General features: G+C 46.1%; 1 long non-coding RNA gene across 2 annotated transcripts in view; it reads left to right on the top strand.

Annotated features, from left to right (window-relative positions):
* Nucleotides 1-2,322: 2,322 nt before the first annotated feature.
* LOC142008855 (uncharacterized) overlaps nt 2,323-27,885 on the top strand; it is a 40,644-nt gene continuing 15,081 nt past the window's right edge. The window contains exons 1-4 of one of the 2 annotated variants that reach the window (XR_012644248.1): nt 2,323-2,356; nt 3,875-3,993; nt 4,484-5,114; nt 13,339-13,415. This is a non-coding gene — a long non-coding RNA (uncharacterized LOC142008855). Of the gene's footprint in view, nt 2,357-3,173; nt 3,994-4,483; nt 5,115-13,338; nt 13,416-27,885 lie in introns of those variants that run through there. The other variant, XR_012644247.1, reaches the window with a different exon arrangement.

Genomic DNA, 27,885 nt, shown 5'->3' with positions numbered 1-27,885 from the left:
AAATAAAATTGTGGATTTTCAATTGTTACTATGAAATGTCTCTTGCTTATTATAATCTTTTAAATATGCAGTTCTTAAGGCTGTTCCCCACTGTGACACTCAGGCTACGTCTACACGTGCACCCAACTTCGAAATAGCTTATTTCGATGTTGCGACATCGAAATAGGCTATTTCGATGAATAACGTCTACACGTCCTCCAGGGCTGGCAACGTCGATGTTCAACTTCGACATTGCTCAGCCCAACATCGAAATAGGCACAGCGAGGGAACGTCTACACGGCAAAGTAGCACACATCGAAATAAGGGAGCCAGGCACAGCTGCAGACAGGGTCACGGGGCAGACTCAACAGCAAGTCGCTCCCTTAAAGGGCCCCTCCCAGACACACTTTCATTAAACAGTGCAAGATACACAGAGCCAACAACTAGTTACAGACCCTGTATATGCAGCACGGACCCCCAGCTGCAGCAGCAGCAGCCAGAAGCCCTGGGCTAAGGGCTGCTGCCCACGGTGACCACAGAGCCCCGCAAGGGCTGGAGAGAGAGTATCTCTCAACCCCCCAGCTGATGGCCGCCATGGAGGACCCCGCTATTTCGATGTTGCGGGACGCGGATCGTCTACACGTCCCTACTTCGATGTTGAACGTCGAAGTAGGGCGCTATTCCCATCCCCTCATGGGGTTAGCGACTTCGACGTCTCGCCACCTAACGTCGATTTCAACTTCGAAATAGCGCCCAACACGTGTAGACGTGACGGGCGCTATTTCGAAGTTACTGCCGCTACTTCGAAGTAGCGTGCACGTGTAGACGCAGCCTCAGAGTGCAGAAGGTGGGTGCCCAAAAGAGACCTTAAAAATACCTTGCCTTTGTAGGCTTCTGCTTAAAAGCTTTCCCAGGTCATTGATTCCCTGAACTTGGGAGGCAGCTGCCATCACCCAAGTGAGAAAATCCCTCCTTAGAAGGAAGGGAAACACACTTTGGATGTCTCCCTGTGGGGTAATCCCAAGCTCTTAACCATTCCTTAAGAGACAGCTTGAAAACAAGGAGAGAAAAAAAAAGAAAAAAACCTGCAATCTCTGGCCGTTTCTACACAGGCCACTTCCAAAGGAATGCTAATACAGGGAGCGAAAGATGCTAATGAGGCACAGATGCAAATTCCCCGCACCTCATTAGCATAACATCACGTGATTTGGAGTCCGGAAGACCATTCTTCCGGACTCCAAAATGCTGTGTAGAAGCGCGGCCACCAAGGGGGCTTCTGGAAGGAAGTCCTTCTTCCGGAGGCCCTTTCTTCCTGAAAATTTCCCCGGTGGCCACGCTTCTATGTGGCATTTTGGAGTCCAGAAGAACGGTCTTCCGGACTCCAAATCACGTGACATTATGCTAATGAGGCACGGGGAATTTGCATCCACACCTTATTAGCATGCCACTTCCAAAGGAAGTGGCCTGTGTAGAAACGGCCTCTGAGAGCTGACCTTTCAGTCTTAGGTATGCATACATACAGACCCTTCTCTAGGACTATGTCTACATTACAGGGATCTGTCAGCAGAAGTTTCTTTCGGAAGATATCTTGCGACAAAACTTCTGTCAACAGATTGCAGCCAGACTGCAAAAGTGGATCGAAAGAGCAAAACTGCTCTGTCGACAGAGAGCAGCTGGACTGCCCAGCCGTTCTGTCCTCAAAACAGCCACCCAGAAGCACAGCAGACAGAGTTGTGCAGTGTTCCAGAAGCCTTTTCTGTCAACAGAAGGCCCCCTGCAATGCCCAGACTGGCATTTTGTTGACAGATCTCTGTCGACAGCGGTATTCTTCCTTGTGGCAAGCAGGGTATGGCTGTAGACAGAAGTGCTGCATTCTGTCGACAGAACTCCCTTGGGAATCTGGATGCTCTGCAGGTTTTGTCAACAAAATGGCCCTTTTTCTAAGAAATCCCTCTAGTCTAGACATAGCCTAAGATACAGGGATGAAATCATTGCCTTAAAAAAGGCAATTTAGTAACAAGATAAAAATATATATGTGATAAAGCATACCTGGTAGCGAGGTGTTACAGAGCAAACTAAAGAAAAAGATAGATTAAAGAATGACAAATTACTTCCATGGGATTCAGTTTAAAAGTTGAAGTGTACAGGGACAATCTATCAGCCAGCATGAAAAGTCCTGCACCAAACCCAAAAATAAAATAACAAGCCAAATCAAAATAAAATATAACCTGATCACATCTGACTAAACATTTCCTTTCTTCCTACATATCTGTATTCCCAGATTTCTTTTGCGGCCTGGATATTTACTGAAATCCTGGTTCAGACTCACATCTTCTCAGTCTCTCTCCTCTGGCCACACAAAAGGCTCTCTCTGCAGGTAACTGCTTCCGTTCAAAAATCCCCCTCTCTCTTCCCATTGGCTCCTCTGGGTACTGGTCAACACAGAAATTATTTTCTCTGGGTTTAACCCTTTACAGGCATTCATTCATGACAGCAGTGTGTTTTAAACCTATATAATATTTCACCTTCCTGTAGCACATTTCACTATACAGGCTCCCAAAGAAATTCACTCTTTAGAGAACACTATACCAGTATTAGACAGTACAATTACAAAACACTGCCTCTTGTATTAGTGATACTGTAATTAGAAAATGGTAGGAAAGAAGAAGAAAAAATCTGAGTGGTGATGGTGCTGACGTGAAGGGCGCATCTTATCCACATCCAGAAGGCCCTTAAAAGATTCTCTGCAGTGAAAAGGAAGGCTGAGGACTTGCATTTATTATAGCCTGCTTAAAAGAGTCAAATCCTGTCCATTTGAAGAAATAAGTAAGCAAGCAAATTGAGAACAGTTTTATCTAAAACGGGGGACCATGGACTGCTGCTAGTCAGGTTTGAATCCCCCTAGTTTCAATGAGAATGTCACATGAACAGTGGAAGGCATGGCATGGCCCATACTCAGTGTTCTCCTAAAAGCTAGCCAGCTCTTTCTCCTGCATGGTTTTCTTGTAACATAAATCATTTTGCCTCCCAGAGGTTCCAAAGTCATTTCATCCAGCAAAATTCCAGTGATCATTTGCTTTGTTGGGAACATCATTGAAGTCAATTATACGTCTGCAGGAAGACCTAGGTCCCAATGGGTAATCTGAAATACAGCTCCACAGGATCACCTCCAGCCGAACATTACATGTCAAAATAAGACCCAATGTTATTTCCTCCAAGTCCAATCACAAGTTGCCAGCTGTCATTTTAGCTCACTCCTTTCAGGAGTAAGGTCTTACTGGCACTGCAGAGGTGTCCTTATTTCAGGCACTAGTGGCCAGCCACTGACATAGCTGCTCGGTTTCAACAAGGATAAGTCTCAATGGTGCAAATAATGGCATTGTGTGTCTCTATTATAGTGGGTTACGCCAATTCACTTTTATTTATGGCTGGCCATTAATAGCTAAAATCAGGACAGATATCCAGTATAGATCAGACCCAGCAACAAGTGCATTGGGCTACGTTGATCAGAGTCTGATTTTGTATCTGTCAGGAATGCTATATGTATGACTTTAAGAAGTTATGAATATTATTTGAGAATATGTAGGTTTCTCTGTAATAATGTGAAGCTTTTTCCAGGTTTTAACACTGAGGATAAATTGCAAACCATGTGCTCTTAGAGTACATGACAGAACTTCACTAGTGCATCCCTTCCCCCTGAGCTTCCATAAAAGCAAGTTTATTTCTAGTACCGTCTTCAGCAGCAATAAAAACAAATTTATAGGATTTTACTCTGCTTCTTGAAAGTTTTATTGAAATTGGATCCATGACAGCTAAATCTTTGTAAAGCCCCAATTTTGCTGCTATTACTTTTTATTATTTGTACTGGTTCTACCTCCCTCGTCCCACACTGCAGGGACCTGACTGAACCCAAACCAAAGAATGTGCCAACCAGGGAAGGTCGGTGCTGCCTCTGTGGTGCTGTTGGCTGCAGGGCTGTAATCCACTGGCAGCCGAGGAGCTGGCATGGACCAAGCAAGTACTGGGGAATACTCAGGGGTCGGGGGAGGCATGAGTTCCGCAGAGCCCCACAGCTGGGGGCCAGGAGTGCAGACCTGTGGGAGTGTGCTGAGCCCCATGGCTGCCAGGCTTTGTTTCTGGCCCCAGTCCTGGGGATCCACATCCATTTTATCTCTTCCCCCAAGCGTCTCCCATCCCCTTCCTCCCTCTCCCTCCTTGAACTTCAGCACCCCAGATGTGTTATTTGTGGCACTCTGGAAGCTCTAAGGGGAAGCGGGTGTTTGAGTGCTGCATGAGGCTTTTCCAAGTGAGTGATCCCGCCTAGGAGCATCCATAGGGATGCTGCACCACAAATGTTCCCAGATGATAGAGGTGCAGCCAGAGTAAGATCTTCACAGATTTTTAAGGCCAGAATCTGACCTGTATAATACAAGCCATTACATTTTATCCAGTTAACCTTCTGCTGAGCTCAATAGCTTGTGTCTGACTATTGCATCTTTTCCAGAAAGGCGTCCAGTCCTGCTCAGAAGACCTCAAAAGATAAGGAATTTACTCTCTCCCTGAGTAGATTATTCTCACAGGTCACTACTGTCACTGTTAAAATGTGCACCTTTGTCTATGCTGGTTTAGTGGTGTACATCCATGAGCACTTGATGGGGTGGTTGCATGACATCAGCATGGGTATGGCACGGAAATTTTCTAATGTAAACAGGACCTAAAATAGTCTGTCCTCTCCTCTAGCTATGCCTAAATCTGTATGGGGAGTCTGCACACACCAATGTGAAAATTTACATATCAAACCTTACAATTAGAAGGACATCATCTTAACTGTTTTTATTTGACTTTTTAATGTCTTACTTAATTTAATGCAAGCAAACTCAGTGTGTGTGTGTTACATTAAAAGAGCATCTTACGTATAGAAAATTCTCAGCCCCAAAGAACCCAAAGCACTTTTACAAATTATAACCTTTTTACATTTTTAGACTCCTAAAAAAAATTCAGATGGAGACATGGACCCCTTCGGAATTCTTAGACATATTCTTCAGAAGAAAAACCACTGATGTATAGCAACAGTTGTCTTCATTTGAGCTATGCCTGGATATAATGCCTGTATCAGAGATGTTTTTGGGAGGAGGGTGAGTGTTTGGTTTATTTTATCAGAAACTATTTCATCTCTTACTCAAATGCAGATCTGTTGGGCTGCAACACCTGTTAATGCACTACACAATTGCTGTAATGCACTACAGGAATGGCTTATCCTGTCGAAGCTGCAGATGGAATTTAAGTAGTAATTACACATAGCAAAATGTAAGGAATACACAGGGCTTAGCGATTCTGATGTTGAGGAAACTGATATGGACTGTTCAATGAACACAAGTAGAAAAGACCGTAGTTTTTCATCTCATGAGCAGTGACCCCCCTACTGCTTGGCAAATGGAACATTTTGTGCAATCGTTCTGACTCAAATGATAGAACACCACCTTCACTAACGCCACTTCTGAATAGTGGGTTTTCTTGGTGGCTTCTCACCGAGATGTTAAACAGAACTGCCCCCATTAAGATCTAGTGAGATCACAATCCATGGCGAAATGGCTGCGGGCCATAACAACATGCACTAAGCAGACTCGGAAAAAACAATTTAGTTTTTCCATGTAGAAACCTTGGGTCCAACACAATAGAAACCAGAACTGTGTATGTGTTGCCCAAGGTCATAGCAAAGTGGTTTTTTTCAGGGCTTCTGCAACATTGCTTGAACTATTATAATGTAAAAGTAAGGGCTTGCTTACTGAAATGGAACTGTAAGAGGCAAATCCTTCTCACATAAAATTCAGAGGTGAAAACAACTGCAGACGTGTAACTTAGGGGAAGAGTCAGTCTTTTAGTTGCTGACTGATAGTTTATTTTTAAAAAATACAATCAAGCAGAGAAGAGTATAAGTACAAGAAAGTTTAATCCATTGTACAACATTTTACTCTATTTAATAAATTACAAGCTAAAAACTTCAAATATTAAACATAAAACTCTAACCCAGGATTTCTCTAAATGGTATAAAATATAATAGACTGCACTAGTGATAAACAAAGATGTATTCTACTGATTACAGCAATGTAGTTGATATAACTCCCTCAACAGAAAAACAGTACATGAAATGACTTTATATTACAAAATTAATACTGTTTGTTTTAACGTTACAGGCTGATAGACAATTTAAATTGAAACTGGACTAATTTTAATGTTATATTTTTTAAAAAATAAATCTGATTCATTGCAATGGAGTTCTCAGTTTACCGCTTATTTCATAATGTACGAGTAATACATTTGTGGAATTTATTATTTATGCCATGAACAACCAATTAAAAGGCTGACTTCTCCACAGTGTGTCCCATACTGGGGGCCCTGGCCCAAAAGCTGGTTACACGCCTATTAAGTGGTCACAACATTGCCAGCTTTACTTTTGTGCTGCTGGCGGCAGCCCTGCCTCCAGAGGTGGGTGCCCACTCAGCAACCTTTGCTCTCCTCTCCGCCTTCAGAGCTGCATGGCCATAGACCAAATTTCATGGGGGAGACCAAGTTTCAGAGACCATGTCTTGATTGTTATAGCTGTCAGTTTGGTAGCTCCCTATTTATAAAGCTGGAGAAGTGGCATGATGAAACAGGCCCAAGATCAGCTGAGTCAACAGCAGCCACAGACCCCTGGGCAAGGTGAATGGTGGGGGAGGGTACAGGTCTGTGGCTCAGAAGTGGTGAGGCCAAAGGCAGTCAGGGGTGGGGCTAAGGACAGTCATGGGGTGGGGCCAAGGGCAGTCATGTGAGCTCCAGCAGCCGTTCAAAGGGGCCTGGGGCTTCGGATGGCACCACTGCCCCAGTAAAAGCAGCAGCAGCTAGGAGTTCTGGGCCCCTTTGAAGCTCTGGGCCTGGTACAACTGCCCCTCAGTGGCAGGCCTGCCTAAGATATATTCATTGTAAAGAGCTGGCTGTAAGAAAACATGCACTTCAGTTCCTGCTAAAGAATCTTGCTGTGTGTGGTGTTCAGGCCTTCAGAATAAAATAGTATATTTATTCTACATCAACTCTGACCTTCTCAATTGTTGTACAAGCACTGTAAATCGATACATTGATTTTCATGGTAACTCCATGACATTAAAAAGTCAAAACATCACCCTCCACAATACATTGGATTGACACCGCCTGAGGAGCTTTTTGCTTTAGATAAATCATCCACCAGCCAGCAGTGTCAGCTACAGTTCAATCTCTGCCCAGCGAGCAGGGAAATTGCAAGAAATTGATTTTTTTGGGAAAGAAATGTAAATGTAAAAAAAAAAAATTTGACTGTCTATTTAAAGATGAGCTTTGTCTGATGGCCTGGATATAAAATCTGATTCTAAATTGTAAATTCTTAAGAAAAAAATGTATAATGAACTATGGTTTTTATAGCAGTGTTAGCTAGTACATCAATTGTTAATATTCTAATTATATCAGTATTTATATTAAAAAGGACTGTTTTCATTATGGAGAAACAAGCTATAACTTAATAGTGACATCTTAAATCAGTGAAGGAGTATTTGGTAGGATTTAATACGGACTTTTTCAGTTGTATCCAGTGGTTTTCAGATCTCAAGAGAATACTTCTTTCCTCCTAAAGAATCCCTCCTCCACACTTGAATAGGTCAGATTCATACAAATACTGTGTGTTCCTCTGTTTCTGAATTATGCCTATTAAAAATCTGATTTGTTAGAGCGTGGGAGACGCCGGGATTCTAAACTGGCCACGTGCCATTGTTTCTGCACGTCAACTGCGAGTTATCCTCCCTCACCATAGTTGTTTTGTGTTTTTACAACTTCTTGGCTATACTTATTTCCGAAGGAAGTGGCCTGTGTAGAAATGACCAGTGACTATACCCCTCGTGAGTTACACTTAAACCTGAGATGTTAAGTGAGGTTTATGGTGCGTAGGCACCGTGCTGCACAGGGATAGTTACCCCTACAGAATTTTTTGTTACATACCACAACAGCCAACCAGATTGTAGTAGCTTATAAACCCTCCATTCTTTAGTATATGTAAATTTATTTGCACATCCTTCTGTTATTAAAAAAGAACCAAATAAATACAATGAGGCATGGTACAGGAACAATCTGTGTAGTGGGGATGCTGAAAGCCACTGAAAAAAAACTTTAAACCTTTTCTATAAAGGAAAACACTTCATGCCAGGGGAATTGCATCTCCCCTAATTCCAGCACCTAAGCAGATAAATAAAATAATTGTGTTGTGTATTGCATAATAAATAATGTCCTAAAAACATGAGATGAGAAATCCTAGTCCTAGAACACTCTCATTGATTTCAGTGGGAGCAGAATTAGGTCCTATGCTAAACAGTTCCTAGGGCAAACTTAACTTTATTAAGCTTCTGTCTTTGTTTCTGCCTTTGTTTATTCTCTGTAAGTTAGTGAAGTTACATGGGTGTAAATGACAGCAGAATTCTGCCATTTGTCTATTGCTCAAATAATTTTATTTGTTACAAGTAGTAGGTTTTGCTTGAGGTTATACACTTATGGATTCAAACAACTGTCCTCCTTGCTGTACCTTGTTGGTTTTATGCTTACATTTATTATATTGCTTTAAAAAGAAGTAATTAAAACTGAGAATGTTTGTTTTATTTGTTCCAGTTATTTGTTCAGTTAAAAAAAAATGGTTTAGCATCAATTAAGTAGAGCAACTCTGCCATCCAGTGGCTGGATAGGTTAACTTGCATGAATTGTTTTAGTGCGCTCATACAGGTGGTTTCTTATTTAAAGATAGATTAAATAAACATGGATTTTTTTAATGCCATATCCAAAATTGATAGGACAGTATGGAGGCAAATGACTTTCTCAATGAGTTAGAAAGATTATCTTGGTTAATACTATGGCTATCAATTAATCAGAGTTAACTCATGCAGTTAGCTCAAAAATTAAACACTGTGACATAGAATACTGATGGAAATAGTGTCTTTACTGTAAAAGTGCAACTTACAAATGCAGATTTTTATTACATAATTGCATGAACAAACAAAACAATGTGAAACTTTAGAGCCAAGAGTCCACTCAGTCTCACTTCTTGTTCTGCCAGTTATTCAGACAAATAAGTTTGTTCACATTTGCTGGAGACTATGTTGCTAGTCTTTAAAGTGGTACTTGACTGCTTTTTGTTTTGCCTGTTTCTTGTTTACTTTGTCACCTGAAAGTGAGAACAAGCATTCACATGACACTTGCAGCCAGCATTGCAAGATATTTTTTTGCAAGATGCACTAAAGATTCATATGTCCCTTTATGATTTAACCACTGTTCCAAAGGATATGTGTGTCTGCTGATGACGGGTTCCACTCAATGATCCAAAGTAGCATGGACCAATGCATGCTCATTTTCATCATCTGAATCAGGTGTCTCCAGCAGAAGGTAGACTTTTAGGGGTAGAGAAAGTGTGACGGGCTCAGATTCTGTAGTTTCTGAATTGGAGTTTTGCTCTTTTAAGACTTCTCAGAGCATGCTCCACACCTGCCCCTCTCAGATTTTGAAAGGCACATCAGATTCTTAAACTTTGGGTCAAGTGCTGTAGCTATTTTTAGAAAACTTACATTGGTACCTTTGTGTTTTGTCTAATCTTCGGTGAAAGTGTTTTTAAAATGAGCTGCATGCTGGGTCATCATACGAGACTGCTGTAATTTGAAATATATGGCAGAACCATAGGCATGGGAAAGCAGTGCCTTCCCTCACTAGTACTGCAGATGTGCAGCCGTGTACTGGAGCCATGGTGGCCCTGCTACTTCCCCTCCCTACTTTCCATACTTGTGAACATTTTTCTTTGTTATCCATCATGGATGTTCCAGGGCAGCTTGGGGCAGCTTTATCTGCTCCTCAGCTTCCTGGGTCCTTTGAACTTCCTGTACAGATACTCATGAGCCTGGGAAGCTGAGTAGCAGATAGCCTCCTCAGCTGCCCAAGAACCAGCATGGAACATAAAAGCTCTTGTTCATTTAGTCAGGCATGCTTTCCCAGTTGCTGCCATGTTCTTCACCGCACCACCATCTACAAGATGCCACAACCATCCTCTCCAGAGATCCCAGCTGGCTGCACTTGCTTGCTTTGCTGGTTCTTTTCCCTCCCTGCTTGGCTCCTCACCCATCCCCAACCAGCTGCTCAATGCCCTTTGCTTTTTGGGTGTGCTAAGTGAACTTCCACCTCACCTTCCCCCTTCTCATTCCCCACCCTACCCCCCTTTGCTAGTGCATGGCCCAAAGCCCATCTGCTGCTCACTGCTGGATCTTCTTGTCCTCCCCTTGGCTCTCAAAATGCACACATGTAGTTTCCTGTGGAAGATAACTCCTTCTCCAACTGTGTGACAGAGCAACTTGTCAAAAGTGGGCAGGAGCAAAGCTCCCATCATCACTTTTCAAAGTAGGAGCACCGGGGATGCTAGACAAAGAGTGCTTGTCTTGTTTTTCTGAGTGATTAGCTGAACAAGAGGTTGGACTGAGTAGCCTGCAGGTGCTAAAGTCTTGCATTGCCTTATTTTTGAATGCAGTCATTTTTGTACCTAGTTCTACATCTGTAAATTCAACTTTCATGATAAAGAGATTATGCTACAGTACTTATATGAAGTGAAATGAAAACAACTGTTTCTTTGTTTTTACACTACACATTTGTGATGAAAAATAAAGTTAGAGCTCTATGTTTTGTATTCTGTGTTGTAAGCGAAATCAATGCTCAAAAGTGTAAAAAACATCCAAAATATTTAAGTAAATGGAATTCTATTATTGTTTTCCTGCACCATTAATCTCATAATTAATCACTAGCAGCCCTACTGAATATACACCCTCTTATTTACTACTACTCCAATCATCCGTAATTTAATCTCTAAATAACATCAGCTTTGACTGTTTCTGTTCGATGGATGGCAACAATTGCAGGAAGAGGTCATCTTAAATTTTAGCTGGCTAACAGAATTCAGGTGGCCCCTGCTGTGGCAATGTGTACTTCAGTGAAGTAAGGCTCAGTATACTCTGGCGTAAATGAGAGCTGAAAAGATGCACTATATTGTTTCCATACCTTGTTGGTGTTGATTTGTGGTATTCATCACTTGCATTGCATCAGTCCAACCAATCTCTTAAGTTGCCATTTGCTTCTTTAGTGAGCCATTTTGCCAAACATCCCAACAATTCTTTTAATAAAAGGGGAAAAAGGTGTGATTTGATAATCTGTGCTGGTGACATTCATTCCATTCCAGCTATGTATAAGATGCGCCTTCACGGCCCACTAAAGTTGAGATATGTAGAGTAAGGATTGGTTATCTTTGCCTCAGTCAGATCCATTGTTTTCTTGTCACTTTTAAGAATAGGCCAGTTTTGTTACTTAATGATTCCATGTTCTGTTGGCAAACTCCCCCACGTAGGTAGTCCATGTAAAGCGTTGTTTTTGCTTCCCTTTTTTAGTGTTTTATTATGGAATAAAATTTCTGCTCTTTCATCTTTCAGGAATGCACATGGGGAACTTCATATGTAAGCAAAAAGCCACAGTGTGGCAAGAGTAGCAGACTGGATGTGCAAAATACCAGTTAATTCATTTTCTAAAAATATGTATTTGAGAAAGAAAAATTTGAATAAGATGAATAAACCTGTGGACTTTACTGATGCTTTCTCATGCTTCTGAGTTCCAGGCTTGAGAAATTCAATGTAATAACCACCCTCTTTTGCATATAATTGTGACATTGATGATGCAGTACATAGTAAGAAGCACCACTCCATGAATCAATTGTTTGGAGAAAGAGGATGACTGCTTAAACTGTGGATCATGTATTACCCAACATAAAAAGTGCTCAAACCAGCTCTGTTTTATTGTGCAATACAGTGTGTATGGTAATTTCGGAAATATGCAAAATTGCAATATAGGTTGAACTTCTCTAATCTGGAAGTCTCTTGGCCACCAACATCTGTAATCCATCATGATTTTAGCCAGACAACCACTTATGGGTGGGGTTTCCCAAGTTTCCTGTGGTCCCATAATTTTGTTTGCAGCCACCAGTCCTGGCTCTCACTGTTCTGTGCTGTTATTCAGCTGTAATTTACTCCGAAATGTCTTCTAAGATCCCAGTGAACAGTGGAAGTGTTGGTAATGTGTAAGACAATATCAACTTCCCATGGTCTGGCAAATTCTCTCCTCTGGCACCGGTCAGGTTCTGAGGGTGCCGGACGAGAGAGGTTCAACCTGTACAAGTAAAGGGAGATACTGTTGTTGGCCCTGCAAGAGAGTTCATGGACAGATAAGGATGCAGTGACCCTTTCTGCACTCCTCTGCACGTTTTCTTATGTTTGTCATAGGCCTTGTGCTCTCCTGGTTCAAGTGCAAGGATGTTGGATAGGGACTGGAAAGGAATGAAAGCAAGGGACAACAGAGCTCCCATGAAACAGCATATATTGTGCCCAGTATTACAGCTCCCATTCTGATGCATGCCCTGCTGAGGAATTCTGACTGAATCAGCCATATCAACTCTTAGAGAACCATAGCTCTGTGGCAGTGGTGGTTCTTTCTCCACACAGCCCTAACATGGAATCATGGCTTCATAAATCATGGTATTGTCCATACAAATGTTGCAATCATTCATTCACCCCTAAAAAGCCTGTAATGCACAACCTGTGCTGGCTGCTAGGAAAAGACACACTGCCTAAACTTAAAACAAAATGTCTATGTTTGACAAAGAGATAGCAGGGAAGTCATCAGACTCACTTCCATTCCAAACTCTGTAGAATAAAATCCAAATCAAATGATAAAAATATGAGAAATTGTATTTAGTACTAGGTGAAGCATGTTTTATCTTAGGCTATGTCTATACTAGTGAGATTTTTTGGAAAAAAGCTGGTGCTCATTGAAAAAAATCCTATGGAGCATCTACACACAAAATTCATTCTTTTGATATTAAATTGGAAGAACGTAGCACTTTTTCCAGCAGACCTCTTCCTCTCTCAGATGAGAAAGAGTGCCTGTGTCTGAAAGATTCTTTCAGCAAAAAAAAAATGTGGATAGATGCCCTGAAGGCCCTTTCTTTGAAAGAGCAGTCCACATGGCACCATATGTTTCGATCCCTGGCCCGTTCTTTCAAAAGAGCAGAGGCTATGTGGATGCTCTATTAAAAGAGCAGATTGATTTTTTCAGTCTGCTTTTCTGTGTGTAGATGCACTCTTTTGGAAGAAGTATATTCAGAAGAGATCTTCTGGAAGACCTTCTATTGAAGGATTGCTGTAGTGTAGACATGGCCTTAGAGTAACAGTGATTTGGATTTTAAAATAGCATGTATTGTTATGCTAATCTGCATATGGATTTATTTAACAGCTAATTAAGGATTCCAATTTGAGTCTGGAGATCTTTCCCGTGATTTTAATGGGAGTTGCATTTGGTCCCAAAAGAAGGTAAGTTTTCGTGAGGAAAACCAGTTGTTGATGTTATGATTTATGACTTCACGTCTAATGTGGTATGGGACAGTTTTAGTTCGTTTTAAGGCCGAAACAGTTATTGTTTTATGTATTTACTATTTTCCACTGTACATTTTGCCTTTGTATTACATAAAGATACAATATTAATATGTTTAATTTAGAATCTTTAGGCTTATTAATAACATGTGTTCATTATTAATAATGGTCCAAAGGAAGAGAGAGGGATTTGAAATGAGCTTTTTCACTCTCTATGTAGTCGTCCAAAATGCTACTCCTCTAATTCCACCAAGGACAAGCCCACATGTTCCCTGACTCATTGAGCTTCCCACAGCTTCAGTGACTCAGTTCTGAGTAAAAATTAGATAAGACAAAAATGGCTAAGTAGAAAGAGCAAGCTCTTCTCTGTGCATTTCTCCAATTAACACTCTTGCTCAGTAAATACACTGAGATGGATTTTTCTAAAGCATCTTGAGGATTTAGAAGCCTATGTGCTTTTGAGTAACTCCTTCACAGTATTTATTGACTGGTAATAGTGCCACGTAAAACTTTAAATAGGACTTGGGCTCCAACATTGCTTAGGGTGTGTTTGAAAACTTTACCAACTCCAATGAACTTGAGTTTCTAAAGTCCATGGATGCTTTTCAAAAATATCCCCATGTAGTTTAATGAGCACCTGAGGTGAGCAGGAACCCAGCTACTCCCAAGAAGGGGTGGGGACTAACTGCATAAAGAGAATAAGCCTGGGGTAACCAGAGAATACTCAGATTCAGGGCATCTTCACTGCTATCTTGGACAGTGTCTGGGTGGCCTTCTAACATCATCTGTTTGGGCAACAATGGATCTGTGTGAGTTATTAATTGGCTTTGTGTGGATCAGCAATGACAGCACAGATCTCACAGACGCTCTAAACTGATAGACTGCAATTAGGAATTATGAATTCAGTGAGAAAAGGTGAGGGAAATATGCTCTGTTCCCTGGTAGGAAGTATTGTCTAGCTGTTTGAGCATTAGTCTGGCCCTCTGAAGACATAGGTCCAATTCTCTGCCTTACTGCAAACTTCCTGTCCCACCATGGACAAGTTATTTGGTGTTCCTTGGCTGTAAAATATGGATGACAGTATTTCCCTGCCTCCTAGGGGAATTGTGAGAATACATGCATTAGACTCATAGATGTTAAGGCCAGAAGAACCATCACAAGCACCTAGTCTGACCTTGTGTACATCACAGACCACAGAACCTTGCCCACCAACTCCTGGAATAGACGCCTAACTTTTGCTCAGTTACCAAGTCCTCAAATGATCATTTAAAGGCTTCAGGTAACACAGAACCCTCCATTTACACTACTTTAAATCTGCAAGTGATGCATGTCTCATGCTGCAGAGGAAGGAAAAAACAAACAAACAGGTATCTGCCAATCTGATCCAAAGAAAAATTTCTTTCTGATTCCAAACATGGGTATCAGTTATACCCTTAGCATGTGGTCAAGACCCACCAGCCAGACACCTGGTAAAGCATTTTCGGTAGTAACTCAAAGCCCTCCCCATCTGGGCTATGTCTACACTACAGTGATCAGCCAACAAAAGTTACTGTTGGCAGATATCTTCCAACAAAACTTCTGTCGACAGATCGCAGCCACACGCTGAAGTGGAGAACTCCGTCAATCCGCTTAGTCAACAGCAAGCAGCTGGTCTGCTCAGCCACTCTCTCCACAGAATGGTCAACTGGAAGCACAGCAGACAGGGCTGCCCAGTGACCTGGAAGCTTTGTCTGTTGGCAGAGAACCCCCCCAAAAGCATCCATATGGCGTTTTTAATCGACAGATTCTGTTGAGAAAGGTATTCTGCCGCGTGGGGGAGAGGCAGAAGATTGTCAACAAAAGTGCATTTTTAGCGTAGACACTGCGAGTTTTGCCGACAAAACTTAAACTCTAGTATAGACGTAGCTCCAGTGTTCCATCACTAACTGTTGGGGATACTTGCTGCTAATAGATACAAATTGGCTATATGCCATTGTAGGCAGTTTCATACTATCCCCATTTAAAGGCAACAAGGGAATCAGAAGTAATTGTGCATTGTGTGTACCTTAAATTGTGACCATGGCTCTGTAGGCCTGTGTGAGAATGAAAGGACAGCAGTGTTGCTTGTCCCACATTTCTAACTAGTTGTCCCAAAAGCCTTTCGAACCAACTCCAGGCTGAAATTCAAGAACAATGGCAATCAAAGGAGACAGATTTTCAGGAAGGTCTGCACACGCAGCTCAAGCATATCTCACAGGCTTTATGTGGTATATTGAGTCTACAGTCTCACCCAAGCATGCTTCCTTTTCTCTTCTTTCTAGAGCCATCTGCCCTGGCAGGCAAACCTCTCAGATGCAAGAAAACCCCTGTTGATTAGAGTGTAACTCACCCTTGTATTAGTCCAGTTTACGTGGGTCTAACACAGTATAACATAGTGAGCCCTCCATTCCATGACAGTTTATACGTATCTGTTACAAAACTGCACTGTGTGGCGGTGCCCCTGCCTTCGTACCTCCACCCCCCACGCACACAGTGAAATAAAGAGGCGAGTTGGATGCTTCAGGAGAATCATCTTTATCTGGCTGAAATGATTTATCTTTTGGGCTGCCACACCAGAGTGTCTAGAAAAAGTGCCCTGTAGAATGTTAATTGTAGTGTGGTCTCTGTAGTGTCATGTTGTCAGTAGCATTGTCTCTATTGTTTCCTGGCATTGACTTTGATGCAGCACATGAAAATGAATTGCTCTAGCAGCTTGTGGTGCATGCCAATGGAACAATGCCTACTATGGCTGTGCCTCGTTAGGCTCAGGCAATGACTGCGCGCACAAATACAGGCTGCTATTCACTGAACATTAAAAGCCGACGGTAAGGGCATGACTATTAAAAGCCGACGGTAAGGGCATGACTATTAAAAGCCGACGGTAAGGGCATGACTATTTGAAGGTGACAGCCCATTTGTTCTTTGCTGGAATATTTCATTTTCACTTCACCTCTGGAGCTGACCAATCTGACGTTACTTTTTTTTGCTCACCATTTGAGGGCTTGGTAACATATTTTTTCTTCCTTTGTAATGCTGTGATTCCATCTCTCATTGTGTTTTCCAACTGAAATGCTTTGATCTGCAAGTCCACAACGTAAATGTCAGTATTTATAGATCAGCTTTTTGAGATGGTGGCTAGTTTAGCAAGTCTTCAGCACTGCGTTTAATAAAAAGGTACAGTGGGAGTAGCTAGAAGTCCCTTTTCAGATGAAGTGATTCGAAAAATAACTGGGAGCTGTGGTTTTTTTTTCAATTTCTCTTTAATATTTGCTTATCAAGAATTATTTCATTCTCAATTACTGTACTTAATGCACACCTCATTTCTCATTATACTAACCAGGGACAGAGGCAACACTGGCTACGTCTACACGTGAAGCCTACATCGAAATAGCTTATTTCGATGTAGCAACATCGAAATAGTACGTCTACACGTCCTCCAGGGCTGGCAATGTCGATCAACTTCGACGTTGCGCGGCACCACATCGAAATAGGCGCAGCGAGGGAACGTCTACACGCCAAAGTAGCACACATCGAAATAAGGGTGCCAGGCACAGCTGCAGACAGGGTCACAGGGCGGACTCAACAGCCAGCCGCTCCCTTAAAGGGCCCCTCCCAGACACACTTGCACTATACAACACAAGATACACAGAGCCAACAACTGGTTGCAGAACCTGTGCCTGCAGCATGGATCCCCAGCTGCCGCAGCAGCAGCCAGAAGCCCTGGGCTAAGGGCTGCTGCCCACGGTGACCATAGAGCCCCGCAGGGGCTGGAGAGAGAGCATCTCTCAACCCCCCAGCTGATGGCCGCCATGGAGGACCCCGCAATTTTGACGTTGCAGGACGCGGATCGTCTACACGGTCCCTACTTCGACGTTGAACATCGAAGTAGGGCGCTATTCCGATCCCCTCATGAGGTTAGCGACTTCGACATCTCGCCGCCTAACGTCGAAGTTAACTTCGAAATAGCGCCCGACGCGTGTAGCCGCGACGGGCGCTATTTCGAAGTTAGTGCCGCTACTTCGAAGTAGCGTGCACGTGTAGACACAGCTACTGTGTGTTAAACAATTTTACATTAATAGCAGTCAAGGAAAGTGATTACATTGTTCACAACGGACTTGATGTTACTCGGCCAGAATCAGATGACCTCCTTCAGGAAGTTCTTCTTAAACATTTCTAAAACTGATCCACTGGCCATTCTCCTGGGTTGCTAACACACCCCCATTCCTCATGTCTCTCAAACTAACCACCTACAGAATATTAAAACAAAGTTTTGATCTGAAAGCAAATAAACTTTCACATGCTATAAAAGAAAATATCCTTTTGATGGTTTGCTGGCATGATAAAGAGATAATGAAAGTTTCCAACAAGCATCCCTTCCCAGGCGGCACCATTAGACCTCTTATGCTTTAGAAAGTGGATTGGAGGTGTGCTTTCATACAATGAAACATATACACACACTTCTTTTTTGAAACTGCATTCAGTAAACATCAGCAACAAGGGTAATTAATATTAAAAAAATTACTTAAATTTTGTTTGTACAATGCCTAGCACAGTGGGATGCTGGTCAGGATCATTAATAATATAACAGTACTAGCAAATTGCCCTGGCGTTGTGTGTATTTAAGTGAAGTAAGGGTTTGTTGTTGTTTTTTTCCCCCCTCAGCCCTTTCCTCCCAATTCCACCCACCCCATTCCCCTGCTCCTGGTGGGCTGGGGAAAAAAGCCCCTGCCCCAGCCCTAGCCCCAGCCCTGGCTTTTTTTTTCCCCACAACTCCAGCCCAGCTGGGGGCAGGGGGCAAAGCTGAGTCCACAGCTTTTTTCCCAGGCCCTGTCCCAGTGGCATTTGGGGAGAGGGGTTGGGGCTGTGGCTTTTTTCTCTGGCCCCAGCACAACAGCAGTGCAGGAGAGGCAGAGCGAGGGCTATTTTCCCTGGCACCAGGAAGAGAGGTCAAGTCTGGGGCCAGGGTGGTTTTCCTGACTCCAGCATTGTTTGAGGAGGGGAAGGCTGGGGTTCATCACTACAGCATCTTGGGTGGGGCAGAGAAGCTAATTTTGTAGACAAGTTGCAGAGGTCAGTTAGGCTCTCCCTGTGGTGTGCTATGGCTAAGCGCTGGGGGAGGGGTTGGGGTAGAGGGGCACTTACCTCTCCTGGCAGGGTGGAGAGCCCTGTCTCCATAAAGCCACTGTTTTCCTCCTGTGGCTGTCCCCAGTGCTCACTCTGCAGTGAGGCTGGTTCCTTTGCTCACTGCCCCCAGTGGTGACTCAGAAGTATGTCGTCCCTCCTGTTCGTGACCCTCCCTTTCCATGTTCTGGAAAATCCTGGGATTTCAGGCATTTCCCACTTTCCAAGTACAACCAAACCCTGACCTGGGTTTAAGTTAGGGTGAGAGGAAGCAGCATATCACATTTTGTGTCTGTATCTCTTAGGCTACGTCTACACGTTAAGCCTACATCGAAGTAGCCTATTTCGATGTGGTGACATCGAAATAGGCTATTTCGATGAATAGCATCTACACGTCCTCCAGGGCCGGCAACGTCGATGTTCAACTTCGACGTTGCGCAGCCCAACATCGAAATAGGCGCAGCAAGGGAACGTCTACACGCCCAAGTAGCACACATCGAAATAGGGATGCCAGGCACAGCTGCAGACAGGGTCACAGGGCGGACTAGTGCTTTCGGGGCAACAGCTAGCCGCTCCCTTAAAGGGCCCCTCCCACATACACTCAGCCTGCACAGCACGCGGTCTGAGGAGTCATAGGCACACAGACCCCGGGCGCCGCAGTCATGGACCCCCAGCAGCAGCAGCAGCAGCAGCAGCAGCAGCAGCAGCAGCTAGAGGTCCACCCAGCCCTCCCGGCAGGAGCAGGGCTTGCCCTGACCCATGCCATGCGGGATGCAGCTGAGCACCTCCTTGCCCCAGGGGAGGAGATGCCCCCAGGGCAGCAGGGCTCAACCCCTACCCCTGCAGCACCCCGCCCCACCCCCCGCCTCACATGCCGGCAGCTGTGGAGCTACCCCACCAGCACTGACTGGTGGGAGCGGCTGGTGCTTGGGGAGTGGGACGACGACCACTGGCTCAGGAACTTCAGGATGACCCGGCAGACATTCCTGGAGCTGTGCCAGTGGCTCACCCCCACACTCAGGCACCAGGACACTGCCATGCGGCGTGCCCTCACAGTGCAGAAACGGGTTGGCATCGCTGTCTGGAAGCTGGCCACTCCGGACAGCTACCGATCCGTGGGACAGCAGTTTGGTGTTGGCAAGGCCACCGTTGGGGCTGTCTACATGGAGGTAAGTGAACCCATGGGGGGAGGGCAGGGGAGGGGAGGCCAGAGCAGCGCAGGGCAGGGCAGGGCAGGGCCACGCACACCCTGCTCACCCCTCATTGGTGCTGTCCCATGTGCTTTCTCTGCAGGTTGTGCGTGCCATCAACGCCATGCTCCTGCACAGGCTCGTGAGGCTGGGGGACCCAGATGCCACCATCGCGGCCTTTGCCACCCTGGGCTTCCCCAACTGCTTCGGGGCTCTGGATGGGACTCACATCCCCATCCGCGCCCCGTATCACAGTGGAGGACGATACCTCAATCGAAAGGGCTACCATTCTGTCGTCCTCCAGGCCTTGGTGGACAGCCGGGGACGTTTCCAGGAGATTTACGTGGGCTGGCCTGGCAGCACCCACGACGCCCGGGTTTTCCAGAAGTCGGGCCTGTGCCGCCGGCTGGAGGCGGGGACCTACATCCCCCAGCGGGAGATTCCTCTGGGGGACACCACCATGCCCTTCTGCGTCATTGCAGATGCGGCCTACCCCCTCCGGCCGTGGCTCATGCACCCTTACACGGGCCATCTCTCCGCTAGCCAGGAGCGCTTCAATGAGCACCTGAACCATGCGCGCCAGGTGGTGGAGCGCTCATTTGGCTGCCTGAAGGGACGCTGGAGATGTCTCCTGACCCGCGTGGATGCAGGCGCCAACAACATCCCCCAGATTGTGGGTGCCTGCTGCGCCCTGCACAATTTGGTTGAGAGCAAGGGGGAGACCTTTTTCCAGGGCTGGGCTGCGGAGGCTGCCAGGGCACACGTCCAGCCACCTGCTGCCCCCAGTCGGCAGGTGGACCCCGAGGGGACCCGGGTCCGGGAGGCCCTGCGGGCCCACTTCGATGAACAGGCCGCGGAGTGAACTCTGCCCAGGCCCCCTACTGTCCGACTCTTCCTCCCCCACACTCCTGCCCCAACGCCCACACCATGGAGCACCCCACCGCCCCCCCTTCCCACTTGTCCTGGACAAATGACAGCACGCACTTGTGGCTGAACGTAAACTTTTTTTTTTCTTTCCGAAGCTTTTTTTTTAGGACTGTAAATAAATATGTGAACCACAAACCAAAAACTAGGTACAAACGTTGAACAAAAGCAATATGTACAAAAATAAAACAATACAAAGAAACAACTGTCCGCCATAATAAAAAGAAAACCAGGGAGGATAAAGGGGAGAACTATTTACATGGGAGGGACGGGGCAAACGGGGGGCCGAAAACAACAGGGTCCAACTATATACAAGGGGGGGGGCCACGTCCCAGGCCCCTCGCCCCTATAGCCCGGCACTGGGCGTTGGCGGCCGGGAGCCCCGCCGCGCTCGCAGCCTGGTCCGTGGCTGGGTGGAGCAGGCTGGACTGGAAGGTACGGTGGCCAGCGAGTGTCAGGTGGCTCCAGGGGTCCCTCGGCGCTCCGGCCCTCGCCGGTGGGTGGCGGGGCGACGGCGGACGGGACGGCGACGGGCGGAGCAGCTGGTGGTGGGGCTACAGGAGCAGGCAGGACAGGCGAGGTTGCGGCCGGCGCGGCATGGGGGGCCAGGTAGTCCACCAGGTGATTAAATGTGTCCATGTAGGCCCCCCATGCCTCCTGGCACCAGGCCAGCGCCCACTCCTGCAGCTGGAGGTGCTGCTCCGCGACCTCCAGCTGCCGACGGTGGATGGCCAGCAGCTGGGGGTCCGTCGCCGTCGGCGGTTGGAGGTGCGGGGTCCGCCGTCTAGCCCGCCGTGGGGCCGGTCGGTCCTCGGCCGAGGGGCTGCCCTGGAGTGATGGTCCCGGAGGGCTCTCCGGGACGACTGACGCCTCGCCGGCGCTCTCTTCCGGTCCTTCTGATGGTGCAGGTGCAGGACACAGGAGAGGAGGGGGGAAGAAGAATGGAGACAGGCGTTAGTGTGGGCCCCGAGCCGTGGCCTTTGTCCCCCCAGCCCTGTGCTGCAGGTTCCCCATCCCCATCCCCAGGAGATGCTGCTGTGATGGATGGGGTTCAGGGGTCCCCCTGCCATGCACCCCGTCCCTTGGTGGGAGCGACTCTCACTTCACCCCGCAGGGTCTGAGAGCAGGAGAGGTTTCTTAGGCCACAGATGCCCAGTTTCTGCCAGGAGTGACAGCACCAGCTGTCGGAAGAGACAGTCCTTCTAACCCGTCGTGGGGAGAAGACCCCAAGGGGTGCCCCTCGGGGATGCAGCTTTCCCCCTCCTCAGGCTGGCTGCCTTCCAGCTCTCCCTTCCCCTAGCCTCTACCTGTGGCCCCCGCCCTCGCCCCCCAATTCCAAGCCAGCTCGGCTCCTCCCTCCTGTTTGTTCAGGGCAGAGGTGTCACCTGCCAGCTGTAGCCCCAGGATCCTCCTTTGCCCCTGGGAGCTATTCGGCTCTTGTTGCTCATATGTAGCCTGAGTCTCCCTTTGGCACTCCCCCCACTCCATCACATGCTGCTGCTGCGGGGTGTCCCACCCCCTCCTCCCGGGGGCCCGTCGAGGTTCCGCTCCCCCCTGGCCCAGGGATGGGGCATGGCACTGTCATGCGGGGTGGGGGGGGCAGGGGCTGATGGATGCAGTGCTGTGAGGGCCATGGCCCTGGTGTCCTTGGGGCCATGGCCATGTGAGCATGTGGGGGGCCCTGGACACATATCTATTACCCCCCGCCCCTCAAGCCCAGGGGTGTGCACCAGAGGGGGGTACCTACCTGTCGGTCCGCTCCCACGGTCCGGAGATCCCCAGGGGGTGGAGGCCCTGCTGCTGCTCTGGGATGGCAGGAGGAGGATCTGCAGGCTGGATTCTGCGGAGGAGGAGCCCCCCTCCTCCTCCTCCTCCTCCTCCTCCTCCTGCCGCGATGTCCCGGGGGTGGGCTCCGGGGGGGGCCCCCGGGGTGCAGGGCTTGCCTCCGGGGCAGACTCCGTCTGCAGGGCCTGCTGGGGCTCGTCAGCCGAGGTGTCAAGGGTGGCCGGAGGGGAGGAGGTGTGCCAGGAGCCCAGGATGTCCCTGAGCTCCCTGTAAAAGAGGCAAGTGACGGAGGCGGCCCCAGATCGGCTAGCCAGATCCCGGGCCCGGGAGTAACCCTGCCGCAGCTCCTTGACCTTACTCCTGACATGGTAGGAGTGCGGGCAGGGTGACCCCGGGCAGCCAGGCCGTCAGCCAGCCAAGCGAACGCATCCGCGTTCCGCCTCTTGCTCCCCATTACCTGGAGCACCTCCTCCTCGCTCCAGAGCCCCAGCAGGGTCCCGCAGCTTGGCCACCGTCCAGGAGGGGCTCCGCTGCCGCTTCCCAGCCTGGCTGCCCTGGCTGGGCTGGCTGCCCTGGCTTCCCTTGGGGGGGGGCCCTGGGGGCGCTGGGGGGGCTGCCGGGCAGCCATCGCAGCTCTGTGGGGCTGAGGGTGGTGCAGGCTGGCCACGTGTGCAGGCTGCAGCCTGCACGTTCCCTCAGCTTCCTGCAGAGGAAGGGAGGGGGAGGGGACCTTTAAGGGGCCGCTTCATACGGCCACCAGTGAGCTGAGGGGCTGGAGAGAGCGTCTCTCAACCCCCCAGCTGATGGCCGCCATGGAGGACCCGGCAATTTCGACGTTGCGGGACGCGGATCGTCTACACGCTCCCTACTTCGACGTTGAACGTCGAAGTAGGGTGCTATTCCGATCCCCTCATGAGGTTAGCGACTTCGACATCTCGCCGCCTAACGTCGAAGTTAACTTCGAAATAGCGCCCGACGCGTGTAGCCGCGACGGGCACTATTTCGAAGTTAGTGCCGCTACTTCGAAGTAGCGTGCACGTGTAGACACAGCTTTACGGTTTAATAGGTGTTCTTGAACAGACATAGTGTCGACAGACAGAATATAGTGACTAAGCAGGGCTTTTTCTCTGCTGGAATGCCACAGATTAGCCTTGCGGCACCTTTTCTCCCTGTAGGTGTACATCAGCCAGCTAGAATAGAGAGGTTATGGTTAGTCAGTTTTAAAATCAAACACCCACCAGATCGTACAACACACAACCCATGTTGTTCAGCCCTGTTATTGCTTTAGAAGATCAGAGTTCCTATTTTCAGACCCTCTAAAGAAGTTCCCCTAGAGATGAGAGCTCCTGCGCTTTTCCTCAATCTAAGCCTCCTTTGGTTTTGGTTTTGCTTTGCTTTCAGGGAAGTGTGACAGCAATTTTTGTTACGTGAGAACTTTAGAAAAGTCTGCGAAGAGATGACTCATCCTACCTCTGCCCTCCCACTCTGAGCAAAGACAAAGCATAAACAGGAGGACATCTAAGGAGGGAATTGTCACATTATCAGAAGTGGGGACCAGGAAGGAATACCATAAGCCCAAATACCGGAGTCCGGGGGCAGCGGCTTTACACATCCTCTGACCTGACCTCTAACAAGACAGAGCAGATGATGTCAATTTCTCCCTGTAAAATAAGAATTCCTGGATGAAGCTGTTGGGCTGTATCCTATCAGACTGTATGTGGGAACATACAAAAGATTGTACGGAGAGTGTTTATCTTAGCCCCTTTTGGCCTGAATTCTTGAATAAAAAATTCAAATACAGAGGTGTTGAAATCTAGTGACAGCTGAAGGAACTTTCAGAAAGGGTGTAAGAACGGGGGTGGAGTGGGGGGAGTTATCCTGAGCCCCATGGCCCTCTAGAGATGGCCCAGCATAAGTAAATCACTGAAGGCAATTGTGCTACTCTGCCTGGAATTGGTGAGGCCTCGGCTGGTGCTTTGTGTCCAGTTTTGTTTGCCACATTTTATGAAAGATGAGGCGAAACTGGAGATGTGGTGATGAGCAATAGAAAAGATATACGATAAAAGATCTGTGAAAGGGGGTTAAAAATTGCATAAGTTTAATCTTGAGAAAAAAAGACTTAGCAGCGTCTAGATGATAGTGTGCCAATATTTTAATTGCTCTTATAAAGAAGACGGTGACCAATTTCTCTCCATTGTTCTCCATGAATATTCAGCACCTCATTAGCATGCTGCCAGCTGTGGCACTTTGAAAGTGCCGTGTTTCGCTCACCTGAGGCTTGTCTACACGAGGGTCCTTTTCAAAACAACCCTGCAAACATCGAAATCCCCTTATTCCTATCAACCCAGTTCACCAGACAGCCCTGTTTGCTAAGGTTCTGGTTGGCCATTCTGTCGAGAGAGCAGCCGGGCAGTCTGGCTGCTGTCTGTTGACAGAGCAGATTGCTTTTTTGATCCACTTTTTTGTGTGCACATGATTTGTCAACAAAATTTTTGCCAAAAGATTTCTTCCAACAGTATCTCTGTCAACAGATCACTGTAGTGTAGATGTAGCCCACAAGAATAACTTTCATAGCAGGATTTTTGGCCTTTCGGTTTCTGATCCCATCAGGAATCTGCAAGCTCAGAGATATGTAAAACTGAAAAGTAATATTATAAAAAGTTAATAAAACTTCAAGGGGAAAAATCCCTCTATCACCATTTAGCTTAAGTTTGGGGCAAATATTGAGAGAGTTCTTATTTTATCTGAATCAGTGCACTGATCTCTAGTTTCAGTGATGCATTAGTAAAACATTACAATATAAATGACAGTGTTATGTATGGGCAGTGAACTAATAACAAGCAGTCCTGTTGCACCTTGGAGATGAGCAAATTTATTAGGTTATGATTTTTTGTGGGCAACACCCACTTTCACAGTAGTGGTAACATGCTTGGTATTGAAAGTCGGGGTTCCCCCTCATAACACCCCATCTAGGGAGCTGTTTTATTAGTTTCATAAGTGTGTGCAGTGTACCTGCAAGCTCCCCTGTGTTTTGAATTCATTTTCTCCACTTCAAATGATTTATGAAATGGAGTCAACTTTCTGGGGTATTGAATATATAACAAGTATACAGTTAAAACGGAGATCTGATTTTTGCAGTATCAGTGAGGCCTTGTGACTAACCTGTGGGATTACTCAACATGCTAAGAAAATACACACAGTAAATGGAGCAAAATATGTTTTAACCTTTTCATATGAATGGTTCTATTTTATTTTCCCATGGGCAAATGGCTGATTTATTAACTCTCTCTTGCTGTATTGAAGCTGGTAAAAGGATTTATTTATCATGTCTATTTTGTTTTCTGCTGTTTTTGCCTGTGAAACTACGTGCTTTGTTTGGGCCATTCCAGTGACTTCCCTGGGATTTCTGAAGTGGCAGTGAAAAAAAAGAGTCTGGCCCTTTCACTCCTCACTCTCTTCCTGTTAAATACAATACAGCTTCACTATATATTAAACCACCTTTACCCTGCTAGAGCCTCCACTGGAAGTTGTTTCGGTCAGCAGATATCTAGGCCCTGGAGCTCAGGTATCCCTTTATAAATCTGGCAATCCATGGCAAAGAAACTGGCCCTAATCCTTGGCTATAACAGAGAAATGCATGGCATAACTTTGTACAGTGTTTGCAGAGTTGGTTTTTAGTCAACTCATGCTTCCCTCATATGGAGTCAGATGTCTAGTGAACACTTCAAACCTTTGTAATTTACATAATTGCCAGTGGAGCTACAGGGCATTATCGCAAGTGGAGATGCCCATGGTATAGAGAATTCCTGACCATGCCTGTGGGACGTGGCCTAGGAGCTGCTCCCCTAGTTCTGTGTCCTGCAGAAGCTCTGTACATGAGCAGTTACTCCTGTAGCTGAGTGCATTGACTTTAGGGCTCTTTCATTCTGGGATGCTGTGAGAAACAGCTTAATGAAATTGAGGATGAGGTTTTGAATTGCTGTGGGGTTTTTTTTGTTTTGTTTTGTTTTGTTCTGTTTTGTGACTGATCATACCAAGGTTCATTCTTCCTGTTCCTTGTATCAGCAGCTAGTAACTGATGTGGTGCTATAGAAAAAGGGAACGCATGGAAGAGTGACATTAAATGGTTGAGTTCCAGAATGACAAGTAGTCATTCCCAGTGCAGTAGACAATGAAATCAATGCAGTACTTCCGTTAGTGGGGTAAACAGGACACAACTGCTATTACCCAGACTGCATAACTTCATGCAACTAGTATGTAATCTGCTTGTTTTAGTCTATTAGTTCAATGAGATGCTTGGGAAAGAGAATGTCCCAATTCCTGTTCTCCCTAAAAGAAGTCAACCACCCAGGTGTGATTGCTAAATAGAATATAAAGAAAAGTAGATTCTTGTTATCGCCCGGGGTCTGGCTGCTTACCATGGATCTTTCTTTCTCTGTCCCCTCTCCTTTCTTCCATTGCTGTTATTACAAGTGTTGTGCCAGCAGGGTGTATATGGGGAAGTTAGAGTGAAACACATGAGACGTGTTTACAGTGTACAATCCCATAGCTCAGATTGTGGTGCCAAGTAGACGAGTGGTTTTTCTTCCATCTCGCCGTGTGTTGTGGATGCCTCAATGTTATGTCTGAACTGGAGCCTGCTCTGTGTCTAAAGTCAGTTGGGAACGTGATTATCTATTTGCATTTTTCCTTTTGCTAGTTGTGTTCATAAATAGGACCAGTGTTTATTGTGCATTTTCTTTTAACATCCCAGGAGACACCCCTCCACACCTTTCCTCCCCTCCACAAGTATAGCATTTCAGTACTCAGTGCTGTGGTAAGATCTGTCCTATTTAACATCAGACAGACTCATTGTGCACTTCTCTGTCTTCAAAGCCCCAAACGGTACATGTTTTCTATTTATTTTAAAGATTCACTACATGACGAAGCAAATTTAAAAAATCCCTTTAAAAGAAACTGTCCTGCAAGACTTCTGCATGTGGAACTGCCATTTAATACAGGAGGAGCAGCATATAAAAAATTGGCAAAATTGGATTCTGTGTATAAATTTTAAAGGTGGATATTAGTTTTGTTTCCTTTTATGGTAAAACTGAGAAAACTCTCTCACATTCCTTTATTAACCTGCAATTCATAATGTCTCTTCTCATCACACACTCCAATTAGCAGAAATGAAAGGTTACAGACCAAATGCTGACCCCTAAACTCATATGACAGCACGTAAGCAATGACTACCTCAGTAGTCTTTGCAGAGTCCCCTTTTCTCCAAAAATGTCACCCACCAATAATAATGGAACTAACATAGACAATACCAAGTTGAGAACTAGCCCTTAATTAATCTGTGCTGTACAAGTCTGAAACTGATCACATGGAGA

This window comes from Carettochelys insculpta, chromosome 2, assembly GCF_033958435.1.
Source record: "Carettochelys insculpta isolate YL-2023 chromosome 2, ASM3395843v1, whole genome shotgun sequence".
Taxonomy (NCBI): Eukaryota; Metazoa; Chordata; order Testudines; family Carettochelyidae; genus Carettochelys; species Carettochelys insculpta.
This window is presented reverse-complemented; position numbering and strand designations above follow the sequence as displayed.